The 21,256-nt window shown below is 40.0% G+C and overlaps 3 long non-coding RNA genes across 3 annotated transcripts; all 3 read right to left on the bottom strand.

Annotated features, from left to right (window-relative positions):
- Positions 1-2,947: 2,947 nt before the first annotated feature.
- Positions 2,948-10,986, bottom strand: LOC139940497 (uncharacterized). The gene is made up of 4 exons (XR_011786457.1): positions 10,834-10,986; positions 10,064-10,286; positions 8,911-9,090; positions 2,948-3,714 (listed from the first exon to the last, which is right to left on the bottom strand). It is a non-coding gene; the product is annotated as an uncharacterized lncRNA (long non-coding RNA).
- Positions 10,987-11,072: 86 nt separating this feature from the next.
- On the bottom strand, positions 11,073-12,533 carry LOC139940504 (uncharacterized). Its single transcript, XR_011786460.1, has 3 exons — positions 12,459-12,533; positions 11,727-11,811; positions 11,073-11,163 (listed from the first exon to the last, which is right to left on the bottom strand). It is a non-coding gene; the product is annotated as an uncharacterized lncRNA (long non-coding RNA).
- LOC139940493 (uncharacterized) lies at positions 12,528-20,482 on the bottom strand. Its single transcript, XR_011786456.1, has 4 exons — positions 20,391-20,482; positions 14,868-14,949; positions 13,858-14,211; positions 12,528-12,553 (listed from the first exon to the last, which is right to left on the bottom strand). It is a non-coding gene; the product is annotated as an uncharacterized lncRNA (long non-coding RNA).
- Positions 20,483-21,256: the final 774 nt, after the last annotated feature.

Genomic DNA, 21,256 nt, shown 5'->3' with positions numbered 1-21,256 from the left:
GATGCTAAAAAAATAATGCAGATAATTTTATATATTTAATTTCCAAATTAAACAGTTTCATTTAAACTAAACCATAAAACTAATTCACATGTAGGCCTGGCATCCCCCACTGATTATATATAAAGTTCATACCTGTTATAATGTAATGTTATTTTGGTTAATGCAATTTTTAAATTCAAATGACATTGATAAAGGTTAGTTCTAATTTAGTTGTGGAATGTTAGTAGAAGAAAACTAGCCTTCAATACATATTAGGAATTATAATTAAACTATAAAAACCATTTAATTTATTATGAGATGTTAGTGGTATTAAGATCTATTTCAGTGTAAAAAAAACCCAATTAAAGTAAGTTGTTTTACTTAAACAGACATGGTTATTTACAAAGCCCAAATCATTAGTAGTTAGTTTCATGATGTATATTTTATTTGTAAAATTTTATATTATAATTTGTCTCTGAATTATGAAGAATATACGATAACACGTTCCAGTGCAGGTCATTTATATAAACAAGACCTATATGACGAAACAAATAAGATATTTCAGCAATATTTTCAACGCGCAACGTTATGTTCGCACGACTCACGCTCAAACCTATCAGCAGCAACCTCGTTTCTATACAAACAAATTTAACCATTGAATACTTATTTTGGGTCTAAAAACAACCAGGCAAGGTACTGTAAACACCCATGATAAAGTTTAACATCACAATTAAAAAAATAGTACTGGTAATGCATAGTTACATAAAGTACACCACAACAAGCATTTTATTTCAGTTTGGCCTTACTTTTTCCTTTTTTTTGGGGGGGGGGGGGGTTCTTCAACATAGTAATTTCATGGGTTATTTTTACCTGAGCCCAAGGGAGTTTGACCGTGAAGAAGCAGCACGCACCTCCGCACAAGGCAGAAGTGGCACACACCTCCGCATCAAATGCAGAAGTGGCACGCACCTTCGCATGATAAGTGCAATCTCACAATGTCACCATTATAGGAGCTGATACTCCCATGATAGGAGACAGATTGTAATGGGATACACTGCAAGACATCATACTGGGGTGACACGCCTTCAACGCGATGGATTCTCCCTTAGTTGCTGTATTTTTTGTTGCTAAGATTAGGGTAAGGGTCGTTCTATTCTATTCTGGGGGGATTTCTCTAACATAACTAATTGATGGGCTATCTTTGCCTGAGCCTAAGGGAGTTTGTGACCGTGAAGAAGCAGCACACACCTCCGCACAAGGCAGAAGTGGCACACACCTCCGCATCAAATGCAGAAGTGGCACGCACCTTCGCATGATAAGTGCAATCTCACAATGTCACCATTATAGGAGCTGATACTCCCATGATAAGAGACAGACTATAATGGGATACACTGCAAGACATCATACTTGGGTGACACGCCTTCAACGCAATGGATTCTCCCTTAGTTGCTGTACTTTTTGTTGCTAAGATTAGGGCAAGGGTTGTTCTATTCTATTATGGGGGATTTCTCTAACATAACTAATTGATGGGCTATCTTTGCCTAAGCCTTAGGGAGTTTGACCGATAAGAAGCAGCACGCACCTCCGCACAAGGCAGAAGCGGCACACACCTCCGCATCAAATGCAGAAGTGGCATGCACCTTCGCATGATAAGTGTAATCTCGCAATGTCACCATTATAGGAGCTGATACTCCTATGATAAACGATGTATAGTCTCCCACATTTTTTGTTTCAAATCCTTGTTTGTGATGCACAACATATAATGCAGATATATTCCAGAACTAAACTTCTTTCACATAAAAGCTTATAATTATAAAACTATTTAAGTACAACATTATACATAAGGACACCATCACAAGTATATTTTGTCATCAGATTTTGCTGATTGTCATCCTGGTAAGCTTTGTTCAATTAGCAGGGCTACCAACGGGCAGGTTCCAGGATACCAGCCCCACACGCTTTCTGAGATCGTAAGAGCCAATTGCACCGTCCCTTAAGGGGACGGGTCCGGTCCACTGTCCCAACTTCGGCGCCAGGACAGCCTCCCTACTCTTAGTAACGCGGTCCCTAGTTGAAAGGACTAGGGACTACTTCCGTTGGTCAACCATTTGTGATAACACCGGCACCATCCTGACAGATGAGGAGCCCAAATGCACCTTTAAGATCAACCACCCAGTGGCCCGAGCCGGAAGTAGGACCCCACATGCCACGTGCAAGTGTCCAGGTCCCTTTAATCTAACCGTCGCACCACAAAGATCGCTAAATTTGCTTACAAGCGCATTATGCAATTGCACAATTTATCGCAATTTTAAAGCGCATCAAAATCGCATTTGTGCTTGCTTGCAATGGTGTACTCATTTACAAGATGTCAATTTAAATGATAACACATGAAGATACTTATTAATGGCACTGGATACCTTTGGTAATTGTCAAAGACCAACATTCTCACTTGGTGTATCCCAACATACGCATAAAATAACAATTTGCACAATTGGTCATTGAATTTGCAAGAGCATAATAAAAGAAAAAACACCCTTGTTGCATTACTTTGTGTGCTTTCAGATGCATAATAAAAGGCTTCAGCTGAAGTCTTTTATTATCTGGCAGAGAATTTACTTCATTCACAAAAACTACATTACGTCAGTAGGAGCCGTTTCTCACATTGTATTATACTATCAATAGCTCTCCATTGCAAGTTAAGAAGTAAATTTTTATGCTAAAAAGTATTTTGAGAAACTACCAATAGTGTCCAGTGCCTTCACACCTTTACACAAAAGTAAACATACCATTCAAAGAAAACATATTTAAAAGGGGAGAGGTTACCAGCACTTACACCCTTAGCCAAGATCTTCAGCATCTGGCCATGAAAAACAACAACACAGAAATGATCCGCTAAAACAATAATTAAAAGCACAAGAAGTGCACCATTAACTCAAAGCATATTAAAAAAGGGGAGAGGTTACCAGCACTTACACCCTTAGCCATGATCCTCAGCATCTGGCCATAAATACAATGTAGAATTGATCAGCTTAAAACGAGAATTAAAAGTACAAAAAGTGCATCATTATTTTGAAAACAGATGAGTTTTCAGGCGACACTTGAAGGAAGTGACTGAAGTAGCTTGGCGAACAATAAGAGGAAACCTGTTTCATAAGGTGGGAGCAGCATTGACCCCCATAATGCGAAGTCAACTCTGTGGGGAGCTTGCAGTAGACACTGTGATGAGGAGCGAAGACAACGAGGAGGTATATACGAGGTTATAAGTTCAGAGACTCTGTGGGGAGCTTGCAGTATACACTTTGATGATGAGCAAAGGCGAGGGGGTTTATACGAGTTTATAAGTTCGGAGATACATGCAGGAGCGAGATCATGTTGAGACTTGTAAGTGAGCAACCATGGCTTGAACACAATGCAGTCCTTGATGGGCAGCCAGTAGAGACAGCGAAGAATAGGGATGATGTGCTAATATCTTGGAGACTGTACCAAAAGTGGGCAGCAGTGTTCTGAATACATTGCAACTTATTCAGTTAATAAAAACACATTTATAATACCTTACTGTTTAAGACAACAAACTAATTGTTACATCGATAATTGCTTGCAGCTTAGATGTCTTGAGGAAAGCGATGTTTAAAAATATGCGTCGCTCTCCTTTATACCGAGTATCCTTGTTGACATCAGTAGTGGTGAATCCATTCTGCACTTCATTTCAGAAAACTATTCCCGTTATCGCCGTCTCTGAAAGGTCAAGTGTGAAGACCAGAAATTAAAATCAGCCAGCAAATTTTAATGCACACTTTAAAACTAAACTTACCAAGAGCTACAGATTTGTTTTGACATTAAGGTTTAAAATCTAGCTTGCCTACGTACTTTCGGGTAGAGGTACTAGAGGGTAGTGGGACGAAGGATATCTCACTATCACCTGTGCCAAATTGGTCCGACCAAAGGTTTATCGCTCAAAACCAACATCATCAACAAGTGACATACCAGCACAAGCCTGACAAACAAGAAGCTACCGTGAACCAACTTCAGCAACAAGTACCATAGCAGAACAGGCCTGCCGCTCAAGAAAGTAAAGTAAAGCAACATTGGCAACCAGTGGCATATAGTACCAGAGGCCTGCTGCTCAAGTAAGTAAAGTAAAGCAACATTGGCAACCAGTGGCATACAACCAAAGGTCTGTTGCTCAAGTAAGTAAAGTAAAGCAACATTGGCAACCAGTGGCATACAACCAAAGGTCTGTTGCTCAAGTAAGTAAAGTAAAGCAACATTGGCAACCAGTGGCATACAACCAAAGGTCTGTTGCTCAAGTAAGTAAAGTAACATTGGCAACCAGTAGCATACAACCAAAGGTCTGTTGCTCAAGTAAGTAAAGTTAAGCAACATTGGCAACCAGTGGCATATAGTACCAGAGGCCTGCTGCTCAAGTAAGTAAAGTAAAGCAACATTGGCAACCAGTGGCATACAACCAAAGGTATGTTGCTCAAGTAAGTAAAGTAAAGCAACATTGGCAACCAGTGGCATACAACCAAAGGTCTGTTGCTCAAGTAAGTAAAGTAACATTGGCAACCAGTAGCATACAACCAAAGGTCTGTTGCTCAAGTAAGTAAAGTTAAGCAACATTGGCAACCAGTGGCATACCACAAAAGTCTGTCGCTCCAGTAAATAAAGTAAAGCAACATTGGCAACCAGTGGCATACCAGCAAAGGTCTGTCGCTCAATAAAATAAGTAAAGCAACATTGGCAACCAGTGGCATACCACCAAAGGTCTGTTGCTCAAGAAAGTAAAGCAACATTGGCAACCAGTGGCATACCACCAAAGGTCTGTTGCTCAAGAAAGTAAAGTAAAGCAACATTGGCAACCAATGGCATTTAACCAAAGGTCTGTCACTCAAGAAAGTAAAGTAAAGCAACATTAGCAACCAGTGGCATACCAGCAAAGGTCTGTTGCTCATGAAAGTAAAGTAAAGCAACATTGGCAACCAATGGCATTAAACCAAAGGTCTGTCACACAAGAAAGTAAAGTAAAGCAACATTGGCAGCCAATGGCATTTAACCAAAAGTCTTTTGCTCATGAAAGTAAAGTAAAGCAACATTGGTAACCAGTGGCATTTAACCAAAAGTTTTCCTCAAGAAAGTAAAGTAACGCAACAATGGCAACCAGTGGCATACCACCAAAGGTCTGTCGCTCAAAAAAGTAAAGTAAAGCAACTTTGGCAACCAATGGCATTAAACCAAAGGTTTGTCACTCAAGAAAGTAAAGTAAAGCAACATTGGCAGTCAGTGGCATACCACCAAAGGTCTGTTGCTCAAGAAAGTAAAGCAGCATTGGCAGCCAGTGGCATTTAACCAAAGGTCTGTTGCTCAAGAAAGTAAAGTAAAGCAACATTGGCAACCAATGGCATTTAACCAAAGGTCTGTCACTCAAGAAAGTAAAGTAAAGCAACATTAGCAACCAGTGGCATACCAGCAAAGGTCTGTTGCTCATGAAAGTAAAGTAAAGCAACATTGGCAACCAATGGCATTAAACCAAAGGTCTGTCACACAAGAAAGTAAAGTAAAGCAACATTGGCAGCCAATGGCATTTAACCAAAAGTCTTTTGCTCATGAAAGTAAAGTAAAGCAACATTGGTAACCAGTGGCATTTAACCAAAAGTTTTCCTCAAGCAAGTAAAGTAACGCAACAATGGCAACCAGTGGCATACCACCAAAGGTCTGTCGCTCAAAAGAGTAAAGTAAAGCAACTTTGGCAACCAATGGCATTAAACCAAAGGTTTGTCACTCAAGAAAGTAAAGTAAAGCAACATTAGCAACCAGTGGCATACAACCAAAGGTCTGTTGCTCAAGAAAGTAAAGTTAAGCAACATTGGAAACCAGTGGCATACAACCAAAGGTCTGTTGCTCAAGAAAGTAAAGTAAAACAACATTGGCAACCAGTGGCATTTAACCAAAGGTCTGTGGCTCAAGAATGTAAAGTAAAGCAACATTGGCAACCAGTGGCATTTAACCAAAGGTCTGTGGCTCAAGAATGTAAAGTAAAGCAAGATTGGCAACCAGTGGCATTTAACCAAAGGTCTGTTGCTAAAGAAAGTAAAGTAAAGCAACATTGGCAACCAGTGGCATTTAACCAAAGGTCTATCGCTCAAGAAAGTAAAGTAAAGCAACATTGGCAACCAGTGGCGATTAACCAAAGGTCTGTGGCTCAAGAAAGTAAAGAAAAGCAACATTGGCAACCAGTAGCATACAACCAAAGGTCTGTGGCTCAAGAAAGTCAAGTAAAGCAACATTGGCAACCAGTGGCATTTAACCAAAGGTCTGTTGCTCAAGAAAGTAAAGTAAAGCAACATTGGCAACCAGTGGCATACAACCAAAGGTCTGTTGCTCAAGAAAGTAAAGTAAAGCAAGATTGGCAACCAGTGGCATTTAACCAAAGGTCTGTTGCTAAAGAAAGTAAAGTAAAGCAACATTGGCAACCAGTGGCATTTAACCAAAGGTCTATCGCTCAAGAAAGTAAAGTAAAGCAACATTGGCAACCAGTGGCATTTAACCAAAGGTCTGTGGCTCAAGAAAGTAAAGAAAAGCAACATTGGCAACCAGTAGCATACAACCAAAGGTCTGTGGCTCAAGAAAGTCAAGTAAAGCAACATTGGCAACCAGTGGCATTTAACCAAAGGTCTGTTGCTCAAGAAAGTAAAGTAAAGCAACATTGGCAACCAGTGGCATACAACCAAAGGTCTGTTGCTCAAGAAAGTAAAGTAAAGCAACATTGGCAACAAGTGGCATTTAACCAAAGGTCTGTGGCTCAAGAAAGTAAAGAAAAGCAACATTGGCAACGAGTAGCATACAATCAAAGGTCTGTGGCTCAAGAAAGTAAAGTAAAGCAACATTGGCAACCAGTGGCATTTAACCAAAGGTCTGTGGCTCAAGAAAGTAAAGAAAAGCAACATTGGCAACCAGTAGCATACAACCAAAGGTCTGTGGCTCAAGAAAGTAAAGTAAAGCAACATTGGCAACCAGTGGCATTCAACCAAAGGTCTGTCACTCAAGTAAGGAAAGTAAAGCAACATTGGCAACCAGTGGCATTTAACCAAAGGTCTGTCACTCAAGAAAGTAAAGTAAAGCAACATTGGCAACCAGTAGCATTTAACCAAAGGTCTGTTGCTCAAGTAAGTTAAATAAAGCAATATTGGCAACCAGTGGCATTTAACCAAAGGTCTGTTGCTAAGTTAAATAAAGCAACATTGGCAACCAGTGGCATTTAACCAAAGGTCTGTTGCTCAAGTAAGTTAAATAAAGCAACATTTGCAACCAGTGGCATTTAACCAAAGGTCTGTTGCTCAAGAAAGTAAAGTAAAGCAACATTGGCAACCAGTGGCATTTAACCAAAGGTCTGTCGCTCAAGAAAGTAAAGATAAGCAACATTGGCAACCAGTGGCATTTAACCAAAGGTCTGTTGCTCATGAAAGTACAGTAAAGCAACATTGGCTGCTCAAGAAAGTAAAGTAAAGCAACATTGGCAACCAGTGGCATACAACCAAAGGTCTGTCGCTCAAGAAAGTAAAGTTAAGCAACATTGGCAACCAGTGGCATTTAACCAAAGGTCTGTCGCTCAAGAAAGTAAAGTAACGCAACATTGGCAACCAGTTGGCATTTAACCAAAGGTCTGTGGCTCAAGAAAGTAAAGTAAAGCAACATTGGCAACCAGTGGCGTTTCACCAACGGTCTGTTGCTCAAGAAAGTAAAGTAAAGCAACATTGGCAACCAGTGGCATTTAACCAAAGGTCTGTCGCTCAAGAAAGTAAAGTAAAGCAACATTGGCAACCAGTGGCATACAACCAAAGGTCTGTCGCTCAAGAAAATAAAGTTAAGCAACATTGGCAACCAGTGGCATACAACCAAAGGTCTGTCGCTCAAGAAAGTAAAGTAAAGCAACATTGGCAACCAGTGGCATTCAACCAAAGGTCTGTGGCACAAGAAAGTAAAGTGAAGCAACATTGGCAACCAGTGGCATTTAACCAAAAGTCTGTTGCTCAAGAAAGTAAAGTAAAGCAACATTGGCAGCCAGTGGCATTCAACCAAAGGTCTGTTGATCAAGAAAGTAAATTTAAGCAACATTGGCAACCAGTAGCATTTAACCAAAGGTCTGTTGCTCAAACAAGTTAAATAAAGCAACATTGGCAACCAGTGGCAGTCAACCAAAGGTCTGTTGCTCAAGAAAGTAAAGTAAAGCATAATTGGCAACCAGTGGCATACAACCAAAGGTCTGGGGCTCAAGAAAGTAAAGTTAAACAACATTGGCAACCAGTGGCATACAACCAAAGGTCTGTGGCTCAAGAAAGTAAAGTAAAGCAACATTGGCAACCTGTGGCATTTAACCAAAAGTCTGTTGCTCAAGAAAGTAAAGTAAAGCAACTTTGGCAACCAGTGGCATTCAACCAAAGGTCTGTTGATCAAGAAAGTAAATTTAAGCAACATTGGCAACCAGTAGCATTTAACCAAAGGTCTGTTGCTCAAATAAGTTAAATAAAGGAACATTGGCAACCAGTGGCAATCAACCAAAGGTATGTTGCTCAAGAAAGTAAAGTAAAGCAACATTGGCAACCAGTGGCATACAACCAAAGGTCTGTTGCTCAAGAAAGTAAAGTAAAGCAACATTGGCAACCAGTGGATTACAACCAAAGGTCTGTGGCTCAAGAAAGTAAAGTAAAGCAAAACTGGCAACCAGTGGCATTTAACCAAAGGTCTGTGGCTCAAGAAATAAACTAAAGCAACAGTAAACTAACATCGGCAACCAGTGGCATGCCACCACCAGACCTGCTCCTCATTGAATAACAGTGAACCAAGAATTGTGTACTTTGTTTACAAAATGTTAATTGTATTTAGTGCTGTAAAAATCTATCAAAAAATTAAACTGAAAACTCTACAATATCTTACTTTTGAAGGCAACAAACTGCTTGGTTGTTCACTCATGATTGCTTGATGAAAAGCTAAGATGTCTCTGGTATAACGATGTATCCATATGCATTGCCCTCTTTTTCCTGTAGCCTTTAAGTGTCAGTAGTTGTGATTCCACCTGCACTTGATTTCAGGGAACCACGAGCCACACCTCTGGCTCTGAAATTCAAAGTAAATGGATGTGAACAAATTATGCAAGCCATGATTTATGATGAGCAAAATCCATTGCAGGGGTGCTCCAAAATCTGTCGGAAACTCCGAACCCCCAAGTGTGGGATTGCGCACCATGTGACCCATGGCCAGTCAGGTTGCCCATATTAAACCATCACTCCCTGACACCATGCACCATGTGACCCATGGTCAGTAGGGTGGGCAGTCACAGGCCAGTGAGGTTGCTCATATAAAAGCATCACTCCCTGACACCATGCACCATGTGACCCATGGCCAGTAGGGTGGGCAGTCACAGGCCAAGTCAGGTTGCCCATATAAAAGCATCACTCCCTGACACCATGCACCATGTGATCCATGACCAGTAGGGTGGGCAGTCACAGGCCAGTCAGGTTGCTCATATAAAAGCATCACTCCCTGACACCATGCACCATGTGACCCATGGCCAGTAGGGATGGGCAGTCACCCACAGGCCAGTCAGCTTGCTCAAATAAAAGCATCAATCCCTGATGCGCCATCCGACCCGAACCATGATTTATGATGAGCAAAATCCATTGCAGGGGGTGCTCCAAAATCTGTGGGAAACCCCAAACCCCCAAGTGCAGGACTGGCACCATGTGATGTGACCCAGCCAGTAATGGGCAGTCACAAGCTAGTCAGGTTGCCCATATAAAAGCATCACTCCATGAAACCATGCACCATGTGACCCATGGCCAGTAGGTTGATCAGTCACAGGCCAGTCAGGTTGCTCATATAAAAGCATCACTCCCTGACACCATGCACCATGTGACCCATGGCCAGTAGGGTGGGCAGTCACAGGCAAGTCAGGTTGCCCATATAAAAGCATCACTCCCTGACACCATGCACCATTAGCGCCAGCGCCCATAGCCGATCTGTGGCTGAGGGTGGATGTACTGGAGAATATCATTTTAAGCCAAGTATTTTAAGTTTGTATAGAATTTACCTTCAACGAGGGTGCATTCATCCAGCTCCATGGGACACGAAACATTTTGTTCCTTAGAAAGTTCACTTTAAAGAGCAGCTCTTCTTGATGAACAGCTAAGACGTCTAGATGATAACAATGTTTTCATACGCATTGCTCTCTTTTTCCTGTAGCCTTTAAGTTGTCAGTAGTGGTGATTCCATCTGCACTTGATTCCAGGAAACCACGAGCAACACCTCTGGCTCTGAAATATAAAGTTTACAGATAAGACAAAATGATGCAATCAACTATTTATGATGTGCAAAATCCATCGCAGGGGTACTCCAAAATCTGTGGCAAACCCTGAACCCCCAAGTGCAGGATTGCACACCGTGTGACCCATGGCCAGTGGGCAGTCACAGACCAGTCAGGTTGCTCATATAAAAGCATCACTCCCTGACACCATGCACCATGTGACCCATGGCAGTAGGGTGACCCATGGCCAGTAGGGTGGGCAGTCACAGGCCAGTCAGGTTGCTCATATAAAAGCATCACTCCCTGACACCATGCACCATATGTGACCCATGGCCAGTAGGGTGGGCAGTCACAGGCCAGTCAGGTTGGTCATATAAAAGCATCACTCCCTGACACCACGCACCATGTGACCCATGGCCAGTAGGGTGGGCAGTCACAAGCTAAGTCAGGTTGCCCGCATAAAAGCATCACTCCCTGACACCATGCACCATTCGTGCCTGTGCCCGTACTGGAGAATATCAACATAAACCAAGTATTTTAAGTTTTCATGAATTTACCTTTTACGAGGGTGCATTCGTCCAGCTTCTTGGGACAGGGTGTGAACGCAAAACATTTTGTTCCGTAGAAGCTTCACCAGAAAGAGCAGCTTCTCTATCATGAGAGACCAGTCTCAGACATCTAGATGGGATGGATCTAGTTGGGATGGATCTAGTTGGGATGGATCTAGTTGGGATGGATCTAGTTGGGATGGATCTAGTTGGGATGGATCTAGTTGGGATGGATCTAGTTGGGATGGATCTAGTTGGGATGGATCTAGTTGGGATGGATCTAGTTGGGATGGATCTTGTTGGTGATGGGTAGATGTCTTTCAAGATGCTTAAGCCTGACTATAACACAAACAAAATTTACAATTTACAGCATTAAGATCATTATCCATCTCTAAAACAGTTATTTTGAGATCTTTTCCACATGATTGTATGGAACACAAGCAGCAATAAAATGGTTGGAGAAACTCATGCATTTTACGAGTATATTTATTTTTGCAAATAAGTAAAGGCTGAAACCAACATTAATTCGTGGGAAGGGGGGGTGGCTTATTTACAAGAAACAGTTCCACTGACGACTGGTGTTCGTGTTGATTTTCATCATCAGTTGGCTCTCAGAGTGAAACTTATCTATAAAATGGCATGCAAAATTTTCAACAGTTGAGATTTTGTCTTGATATATGGGTTAAGCACATGGATTTTTCCAAATCTTTCAAACCTGACCAAAAAACGAAACCCAGCCCTGTCAACTCTAAAATGATTGCAAAACAAAATGCAATCGTCTTTGAATGAATGGTATGTAGGCTAAAAGAAATCGACTTGTAAACTTCAGTTGAAAAAAGAGCAACAGAGCATCAGTTTGGACCAGGACTAATTTGGAAAAATGTTACTTTTCTCAAATTTACCTTTTACTGGAGGGTGGCTTCAACATAGGTTGGTCTTGGGCTTGTACATGTTGACGGGTAGATGCGTTGGAGGTGCTGAGCCTGACTGTAAGGCAACAACAGTATACAAAATTTGTAACATTAAATGTTTAAGAATGTTACCTCTTATTAGCTAGGTTCAGGGTCAGTTGCTTTTATGTACGCATGGTGGAAAAATACTAAGTAAGCAAGGTTTGCGGTGATCGACACCATTTAAAAATGTCCGTAGTGGTGGCTCTGAAAATAGACGGTTTGTAGCTACTGCTCGACGTTTTGGTCAGTGTGCTGAATACAACGATTGAGTTGAACTAATGCCTCTTTTCAGACCCAAACACTACTCACTTAAGAGATGTTTAAATGGTGTCACTGTAAACCTTACCACTTAACTTGCTTTTACATTTGATTTTTTTGTTAAATACACTTTCAGTAAAAAAATGTTCTGAGTCACTCATGCCATCAGGGGCCGATTTCACAAGCCAAGCCAAGCCAAGCAAAGTGTGATGTCACCATACTGTGGTAATACCGACACTTTGTCTTGCGATGAATTTCATCATTGCCTTGAGAAATCGAGCCCAGGATAATTTTGATTGCTTCAATCACAACTAGCAGCAGTAAATTGGGAGGTAAGATGCTTAGCACAGTTCTCTTGAGGATTAGTGTTGGTATGAAGCATTTTGGGCTGGGTGTTGCCATTGCCACGTTTTGGAAATTTACCATTTACTGGAACGAGCAGCTCTTCTACCATAGTCTTGTCTTGGACATCTAATTGTTGACGGGTTGATGTCTTTACCACAAACAAATCACACAACCTGCAACAATTACCCAATATCATTAAAACAAACAAGCTTTTAGATAAACTGTTTTTCCCCGACATTTATGTGCTTTCAATAAAAATGTCAATGAAGACAAAACATTAAAAGCAACTTCAAAATGGCTAGAGGAAATGATCAAGTCAGGATTAATTTGTTTGTTATAAGCAACTGTTATTTAGGGGACTTTCTCTCAAGTATTTTTGTGATAAGAACTTTATTTGAACAAAATTATTTTATTTTATTAGAAGTGTCGCGGCCTAGTGGTTAAGAGCACCGAATTCAAACTCTAGTGTTTCTAATCAGCAGAGTGTGGATTCGAATCACCAGTCGTTACAACTTGTGTCCTTAAGCAAGACAATTAACCACTGCTTCGTCCTTTGGATGGGACATTAAGCTGTTGGTCCCATGTGTTATGTAATGCATGTAAAAGAACCCAGTGCACTTACCAAAAAGAGAAGGGATTCGCCTAGGTATTCCTGGTCCGATCAGAAGCAAATTGTGCCACGCACCTTGAAAAACATTACATGGCGCTATCAGAACTAGGTCTCATAATTCAAACATAATCCAAAATCTTGCAGGAAATACTGTATATTACAGTGTAAGGAGTGTCACGGAGTGACGGACATGTGCGCTATATAAGAAGCCACAATTAATATTATTATAAACAAATCTAGCAATTGGCAAGAAGAATTTGAATAAGCAAATCCAAGGATTCGCTTCAATATCATGTTTAACATGAAGCACCCTTAGGGACCCCCCCTGAAAGCTTTTCAATTTTTGCTAAAAAAAATATAGCCCTGTCGTCAACTCTGATGAAGTGATTGTCAAAGATCAAATAAACATTTTCAGATGCAGCACTCCAAGAAAAAACAGTGGAACGTTACAGAATTGGTAAGAAAACAAAATCGTGAAGGTCACAGATTTACATCAAACTTACACGTTCTAATGACGCTGATAATAGAAAACCTCCCTTGAAATATTTCTGCCTGAAATGTCATACTTGATGAGAAATAAATAATTTAACTTTGCGTTTGAAGTTTATTGCTCATAGTCAGCGTTTTATTCAATTCTGTTTAGGCATCGATGCAATGCCAAATTTGTAATTGTTTTTTTTCACTATTTCCTTGTGACCCAGATGGCCGATCAATTTTAAACTTCTACAGGTTTGTCAGTTTATGTATATGGTGGATTACATAAAGTTTCTTTAAATCAGATTCACAACATGCATGCTGCACAATATTCTAAAACAGCTCCATTTTGGATCGGGGGAAATATTGAGAGTCAACTTTTCGTGAATTCACCTTTTCCTGGAGTTCAGCTCCTTCATCACCATCATCATTTTCGACAGCGGAGCAGGCAACTACAACTACAATGATCTTGGGCAAGTGTGGAGATTTTGCTCGCTCATAGGATGCATGCATCATCTCCAAGCAGAAGTTGAACACGTGTCAGGAATGCTGTGCATTGCAGAGCAGGGGACTACAAGCTTCTTCCAACTCTGACAATCTTGGGCATCCTCTCCAAACAGGCGTTGAACATGTCAGGAATGGTGTGCGTTGCTTTCCTGGTCTTCTTTTCCCAAAGTCCCTTCATGATGTGCTGGTCTTGGACCTCTATTGTTGATGAGTTGATCTTTGTATAGATGCTAAGCTTGGCTGCAAAACAAACAAAAAGCACAATTTGCAACGGTTAGTATATTAAGAATTTTACTTATCATTAAAACATCCTGATAAGTCAGTTTCACCTAAAGTCTTTTTCAATCAAAATTTTCAATCTAAATCAATTTGAATCAAATGCCTGAAACAGTTCTCTTAGCTCTCAGAGATAATCATATCTAGCAAAAAATGACAAACCACAACTTAAAATACCAAACAATTTTAGTTTTGATCTTTGTGTTTAACATGAAGCATTCTAAGGGAACTTTTCCAACCCAACATGTCAACTCAGCCCAACCTGTCAAATAATTGCCATAAAACATACAAACTGTTTCCAATTAATTGTTCATGCTTGGAATTGTATCTCTGAACATGTTGAAAGGGCAAGGGCATTTTAATTTTGAAAAGGGCATTTCCCCTCGAAAATCTTGAAAGCCAATGATAAAAATTTATGGGGGACAAAGGTCAAGATCAGGGGCAACGGAGGCGTTTGCCTTCATGTTATTCCAGGAGTGAAACTTAAAACGCTAATTAGCACAAAATGATTATTAGTTTCATCTATAAACCAAAGCAAATAAAGGCATTCTGCACAATTATTACAGACTCCATTTGATGGACCGGGAGTAATTATTTATAGTTAGCTTTTCAAGGATTACTGTGAAGGGCAGCTTGGTCATCATAGGCTGGTCTTGGACGTTACTTGTTGCTTGGTAGATCTTTGCAGATGGTAAAGCTTTTCTGCAACACAAACAATCACACAACTCTATTAGCTCTCAGAAAGATTGATTGATTGATTGATTGATTGAAAGAATCTTATTTGGCCTAAGCAAAAGAAACACAGATATCTAAGAGCAAGTTCGATTGGGCACAAATAGTCGACCCATGGTTGACTACAGACCAGCAACATATATACGCAGCGATGCACTCGCTAATTTGGAAGTCTAGTCAACCTTCTGCCTTTTCACTATAGTGTCAGTGGTTCCCTCTGTGCTGTACACATGTTAGATTGGAACATGCTGTTGGGTCCAGTGACCCTGGGTTTGAAAATACTGCTGCCCGCATTGTGACACTGTCTAGAAAATCCTGTTCTATCACCCCCATTCTGAAACAACTACACTGGCTTCCTATCTCTCAACGAATCATCTTCAAGCTGAGGCTCATTGTCCACAAAGCTCTAAATGGCAAAGCTCCCCACTATATTTCTGAACTGCTTCAAGTTTACACTCCATCTAGGAATCTTCGATCAAGTTCCATGCTTCTTCTCATTGAACCCAAGTCTCAACACTCATGGGGTGACAGGTCTTTTTCTTCAGCCGTGCCACGCATCTGGAACTCTCTACCACTTAATCTTCGATCTTGTGTTTGTACCGCAAAATCTTATGTCACAGGTTTTCAATGACTAATTTTGTTGTGTCTGTTTTTCTTTGTGTTGTGTTTTTGTTTTTGTTTTGTTTTTGGTTTTACTGCGCCTTGAACACCCAGCAGGGTGGATATGTGCGCATTACAAGTCTTGTTATTATTATTATTATTATTAACCACAGCAGTCAAACAATGGTCGAACAGCCTGGGTTCGAGTGCAAATGTTCAACCATTGTGCACACTCGAACTTGCTGTAAGTTGCCAAATACCAAAAACCTGTTTAAAGTTTCGCGTTTACCATGACACATCCAAAGTAATGGCGACCTTCCCCAAAATACATTGGTGAGCTCTGAAATGATTGCCAAAAACATTTAAACATTATGACACATGTATGAACACTTAGGTTAATAGAAAATGACACAAAGTGCATTCTTAGTGGTTTACTTTGTAGGAATTCAAATTTAACTGGGATGTGCAGCTCCTCTATTACAAGGGCCAGTCTTTGAAGATGGTAACCATTACAACCAAATAAACAAAATGCAACATGTTTAATATTTTGTGAATTGACAGAGCATAACAACACTCATCTACAAACAGACCTTCAAAAATTGAACATAAACCCTGTTATCATAACAACCTGTTAAGTACAACGAACTCTTGCTTAACAGAAACTAGTTACAAGCTGAAATTCCATAAAGTTCCCATTATTGCAACTGGTGCAACTCACTTTTGGCAGTATTTTCTGCCGAACAGCTTTATAAAGGGCCCTGATGGCTACATGGGGGGTTTGACATTGTTTTTTACCTTATTTACTTTCAATAAAACATAGAAGAAAACCACCGCTGAAAATAGCAAAAAAACGTTTGGTGGAACTCATGCATTTAGGGCGTCATGGCCAAGCGGTTATAAGAGCACCAAATCTGGTGATTCTGGTCAGCAGAGGGTGGGTTCAAATCCCAGTCATGACACTTGAACTATAATTGCTTCTCTCTGTACCTAAATGGGTAATGACATTGACCAGAAGTTGCACAAATTTTATAAACAAGCAAAAATGTATTGCTGCAGTGAAACATGCTTACAAAAGGTGTGGAATCTTCTGTTTTCCTAAAAGCTGATTTGACAATTAATCACAGTAGTCTTAACAATAAAATTGGAACAAAGTCTAAAATGTTGCAAGTCAAATATAAAGTTGGAATGTTAGACATGGGGTGTTTTTTTTAAACAAAGCATAACATAAAATAACAGCAAGGTCTTGTGACAGCTAGTTATACACAAGGAGATTTTCTTTTTGGCATCTTGGACAGGAATGCTTAGACTAAAGTCATCATATCGTGTTCTCCATCGTCTGAGTGGCTCTCCTTGCAGTGTATGTAGCTACACACATAAACATGTCAGGACTTCTGGAACTTGAATAGCCTCACAATCCAACTTGGCAGCGTTCGCTCTAAAGGAGCTGGATGTTTTTTCTTCATGCTTGGATCTCCCATTCTATTGCTGTGCAGAGACTCTCATGTTTCAGCTTCAGTGTAAGTGGAATCTAAGGGGTGTTTCCATCCTGCTTCGTATCTTCGGGTCCTGCAGATAGTTCCTTTGGCAGTGGCAGTATTCCTTTCCGAAGAGTGACTGATGGTTCATACATGTTGTCATTAGAAAGTCCTTCATATCTCATCTTGGTACGATAGTCGTACTTCCAACCACTCTGATGGGATGACCGTGTAATCACGAACTCCATCCATCCCTTGCGTCACTCTCAGCATTATCAATTGCTTTAGGTTTACTCATAGGTAAATGTGAGAACACCTCAGCATAGCTGGATCACTACCAGTCCTATATCATCTCCACTCTGGTTGGATGACATCAATGGCTTAGGTTCACTCCAGGTGAATGCTTTTAGCATAGCTGGATCACTACCAGTCCTAAAACATCTCCACTCTGGTTGGATGACATCAGTGGCTTAGGTTCACCTCCAGGTGAATGCTTGAACACACCTCAGCATAGCTGGATCACTACCAGTCCTATATCATCTCCACTCTGGTTGGATGACATCAATGGGTTAGGTTCACTCCAGGTGAATGCTTTTAGCATAGCTGGATCACTACCAGTCCTATATCATCTCCACTCTGGTTGGATGACATCAGTGGCTTAGGTTCACCTCCAGGTGAAGCTTTTAGCATAGCTGGATCACTACCAGTCCTAAAACATCTCCACTCTGGTGGATGACATCAGTGGCTTAGGTTCACCTCCAGGTAAATACTTGAACACACCTCAGCATAGCTGGATCACTACCAGTCCTAAAACATCTCCACTCTGGTGGATGACATCAGTGGCTTAGGTTCACCTCCAGGTAAATACTTGAACACACCTCAGCATAGCTGGAACACTACCAGTTCTACATTTCCACACTTTCACCCATTGGAGTTAGCTGCTAAGGGATTGCTCCCGCAGTGTAACGGTCAGATACCATGATTATACATCATTTGCCATTTTTATTTCCAAATATACCACCAGAAACAAGAACAGTTCATTTTATAATCAATTTATAACATTATAATGGAGCTGCTTACAGGCACTGGACACTATTCGTATTTACTAAAAATAGTTGTTAGCATAAAAGTTTACTTGGTAATGAGCAAATGGGGTGTTGATAGTATAAAACATTGTGTAAAAGTAATGTCGTTTTCATATTTTTTTCACAAAAATTTGAATTGAATTTGAGACCTCAGCTGGGGTTACTTTTGAGGGCAAATTGGTTTCCTTACTCTGACAAAACAACGAATCACAGTTCACAAAATAGACAGCACGACAAAATACTGACATGGAATAGACAAATTCACCTGGTCATGGTTTAAATTCCTTTTTTATTTTATTTATTATTTATATGTATATATATATTTTTTTTTCTGGGGGGGGGGATGGATTTACGTTCTTTAAGATTAAACTGAAGGAAAATAAATTACTGTTCTTTTGTTATAGAAAAGTAAACAAGTGTGTACTGAAAACATAATTAGTGAAGCTAACCACAACATTTGTTCCCTGGAGTAAACAAGAAGTGACTATTTTTGAAGTAGTCCTGACTATTTTTGTAGTAGTGGTGGTAGCACGATTAAGCAAGTAGTGGAAAAAAAATGGTAGTTGCGACTCGACTAATGATTTACGACACTATGACACTAGTCCCCCACCCCTACTGACAAACATCGGATAACCCCCCCCCCCCCCCCTCCCTCCATCCCCTCTTAATTTACTTGTTAAGAGTGGTGACATTTACAAGCTAAGAATCGTGGCAGACTGGGAACAAAAAGAACAAGATTGGTTGTAAGGGTACTCATTGGTTTAAGGGGAGGTATACTTTGATAATCACTCTTAAATAGAATGGCAATTAAAAACATTTGGCTAAAAGCCTACAGCAGTCTTCAACTGAATGAAGCATCTTGAGAAAACATTCACTTTGAAGGACAAAACACAACACAATGATACTGAATAAACAACAATTTACTCTTTAGGGTCTGTGAATTTAGGGCAAATTTATTTCCTGACTCAGCACAAGAAGTATCCATAGTCCATTCAAAATAAAGAGTGGAACACTATTTGTAATTGTCAAAGACCAGTCTTCTCACTTGGTGTATCTCAACATATGCATAAAAGAACACACCTGTGAAAATTTGAGCTGATAATAATGAAAGAAAAAAACACTCTTGTCACACGAAGTTGTTTGCATTTAGATGGTTGATTTCAAGACTTTAAATTCTAAATCTGAGGTCTCAAAATCAAAAATGGTGAAAAATTACTTTTTTCTCGACAACTATGTCACTTCATAGGGAGCCTTTTCTCACAATGTTTTATACTATCAACCTCTCTCCATTACTCGTCACCATCTAAGGTTTTATGCTAATAATTGTTTTGAGTAATTACCAATAGTGTCCACTGCCTTTAAAATAATATCTGGTGTTACATACATACATTGCTTTCAAGACAACCATTCTAATAACAAAACATACATCACAAAAATTATAAGGCACAGAATAAAAACCGAGACATATCTTAAAAGGGTTAGGGTTGCTAGAGTAAAGACACCTTCATTTGGCAACAAAGTTCATCAAATTTTCAGGTCTGGTTGACAATAAAACAAATAGTTACGGTCCATTAACAGTGACCAGCCCCAAACCTGGTCATTACTTCACAGTGAAGACCCGGTTCTTAGTTTGGCACTGTCTGGCCATCGATTGTGTATTTGGGATAACTTTCCGTATGGCACCACCACTTTTTCACTCATTTGTACAAAAAGGGATATCTCATCGAGGTAAATTAAATACTATTATTTCATATCGAATGAAAAAGTGGTGGCGCCATACGGAAACTTTTCCTGTATTTGATTAATAAAGCCACACCTTACCTTACATAAAATTTCAAAAACTATTTTCAAATGTTGACTTTGAGTTTGATTAACCATGTGTGTTATCTTTCATTTTTCCTGAACAAAAAAGCGTTATTAAAGAAAAATTACAAGACAATTAAGCAAATATTTTTTTTATTAATATAGTGGTTAGTCAGTGTCGTTCCATGTCTTTTTGGTATTAAAAAACTGTTCCAGCTTAGGGCATTGTCAGCACACACGTGTGTTTCAAAGACTGCCGCCACATTGAAGATACAAGATGGAGCCTATACCGCCACACACTGACCGCCCACTGAACAAAGCCAACCGCCACACTGAAACAGTTAAGCCAATGCAATGCAATGTTTGCTTCATTTTCCAGCCGTTTTGAACCCCTCATATTCACCTTAGGAACCCTTCAAATGCATTCTACAACTAAAATTCAACTCACCTCGCTCACTTTGCAGTGTTTTCGCCACCCGATTTGGCTAGAAATACGGAATGAATGAAGAGAAAACTTGCAGCATTTCCCGGTCAGCCATTTTGTCTTGGTGGAATAGGCCATCGCCTTACCAAAAAAATGTGCACATCAATGTTGTCTGATAACTTGACGTCGCACCACCAGGCTCGTATATGACAAAGACAGTGGACCAGTCTAAAATTAAAGGTACTTTGACTACTTTGCATATTCATGAATACAATAGTTCAGTCAAAGTATTTTATGAGAAACACTTTTTCCGGGATGTTCCCAAATTATGAACAAATTATCTATCCCGAAAATATGGGTTTAAAGTTAAAATATTTAGTAATGTCGATGACCATTTTGATAACTTGAAGCGTTGAGAAAGATGTACTTGGGTTAAAAATAGTTTGGGGTTTTACCATTCCTTATAAGGGATTATTAAGCTTATTGACCATTAGTGAAAGGACCCCCCCCCCCACCACGACCTTATTATTTTGACAACTGTCCAGATAAATTACCTGAATATCTGATAACCAGCGCTGGACCAATTTCAAAGAGCTGCTTAGCAGAGAATGTCTCTTTGCTATATTCTGCTTAGCAGAATGATAGGCCAATGATGATTAATGAAAAGTTTTTCCCGGAGACCAATAATTACTTCTTTGCTTGATAATGCAACAGCGCCCCCTACCCATCTCGCCTTTCCAGGGTCCAATTTTATAGAGTTTATAAACAGTCAGAGACCAGTCTCAAACTGAACATGATTCTGGAACCCAATGGTGACAATTGGTAACATTATTCTGCTTAGCATAATTGTTTTTTGCTTACTTTTTGTGCTTAAAAGCTACTCTTCAAAA

This window comes from Asterias amurensis, chromosome 1, assembly GCF_032118995.1.
Source record: "Asterias amurensis chromosome 1, ASM3211899v1".
NCBI classification, from domain to species: domain Eukaryota; kingdom Metazoa; phylum Echinodermata; class Asteroidea; order Forcipulatida; family Asteriidae; genus Asterias; species Asterias amurensis.
This window is presented reverse-complemented; position numbering and strand designations above follow the sequence as displayed.